Below are 1,658 nucleotides of genomic sequence, written 5' to 3' on the forward strand. Positions count from 1 at the left end.
CTTGTTGTCACAACCTGCTCCTGATACTGAACCCTTCAGGGCTTCATTTTGGGTTTTGCTTTATTTTCTGTCAACTCCCAGACATCCTTGCAGTGCTGCCCACAGGTGGTGCCTTCTCTCCTGGGGAGGTGTTAGCCAGGCAGCAGGACCAGCCCTGTCCTGGTGTCATCACCAGCACTGCTGGAAAAACAGCCCCAGTCTGGTCCATCTGGGGAGGACCTGCAGCAGGTGCAGTGGTTTCCTTAACCAGATGCATTTCCACCCCTTTTGGCTGGAATTAAGAGCATGACTTGGACATCCTCTGTGGTCTTATCCTCTGGTCCCTGAAAGGAAAAGAGACTCAGGAGAGGGTTTTATTTTTAAAAGCAGTTAAATCTGATTATATGAAGAGGAATGTGGGAAATCAGGAGGCCTGTGAACACATCTCTGGAATGACTGAGCAAGATCCCACTCCCCTTGGGTTTTGCTGTTGATTCTTGGAGGACAGGACTTTCCCTGTGGGAATGAGACTTATTTTGCTTTTGGGGATGCAGTTTGAAAGAATCTGGAGGATTTTGGTTTCTTTCAAACCACAGGGATTGCCAGTCTTGCTCATGATCTGACTCCAGGCAAGTAATTCCTTTTCCAGCTCAACCAAGGCTGGTGTCTTTTCCATAGGGTGGGAACTACCCAGTTAATTTTGGGGATTTCTCACTTCTTCCTCCTGCCTTCAACTTAATTCCAGAGCTCCTGTGGGATGTGGGAGCCTGAATTTCCCCAAAGCCTACCCTGGCTCTGGGGACCTCTCCTTGAACTTCCACTGTCCATCCTTCGCTCCTTGTGCTCTGCATCCTGTGGCTTCCCCCTTGCCATCCTTGTGTGCTGAGATGATAGGAAAAACAATCTGTGAGTCTAAACCTGGAGCAACAGACCTGGATCTTACCCAGCGTGGGAATCCTGTGACTCTGGGGTGTCTGCAGAGGATGTAGGAAACGTGGCACCAGAGGAGCTGATCCTGGGACCCTCTCCAGCAGCTCGGGACGGACTCGGATTGTTGCCTCATGGATTTTAAAGTTAATTTGTTTTACAAAAGCCTTTTGATCTGTTGGGCTGGTGTGAAGGCAGGAACAGCCTTTGGAAAGGAGTGTGCTCTTCAAGCTGGGTCACAGAGTTCTCACTGAGGTTGGAAAAGACCTTGAGGATCATCGAGCCCGGCCCTAAATCAGGGTTTCATGGACATGTGGTACCTGGAGTTGTGTTTTACTGGTGTGTAACGGGAAAAGTGGGAAGGAAATGTTCTTCAGCTCCAGCATCCACACAGACATTTTAAAGAGCCACTCACCTTACCTGTCCCCTCTAAGACCAAAGTGTGACATCCAGAGTTCCTCCTGGGAAGGTGAGCATCCCCAGAGCTCTGGGAGGACAGTCCCCAGGTCACAGCTTTTCACCCTATTCCGGTGCCCTGTCCCCTCCTCCTGTGACACAAATCATGTGAGCAAGAGGCTGGAGCAGCCCCTGCCCGTGCATGGCAGTGACTGCTCTGTCTCAGAAAAAAAAATGTTCTATTTTTAAAATATTTTTGCTGATTTTTCGATGGTCCTTGGACATCTTTCAGTATTGGAAAGATTAAAAGAGGTGTAAAGGAAATAAAAAGCCAAACCTTTTAATCTCGGGGGGGG

The sequence above is a fragment of the Chaetura pelagica genome, unplaced genomic scaffold, assembly GCF_000747805.2.
Source record: "Chaetura pelagica isolate M959 unplaced genomic scaffold, ChaPel_1.0 scaffold1420, whole genome shotgun sequence".
Classification (NCBI taxonomy): domain Eukaryota; kingdom Metazoa; phylum Chordata; class Aves; order Apodiformes; family Apodidae; genus Chaetura; species Chaetura pelagica.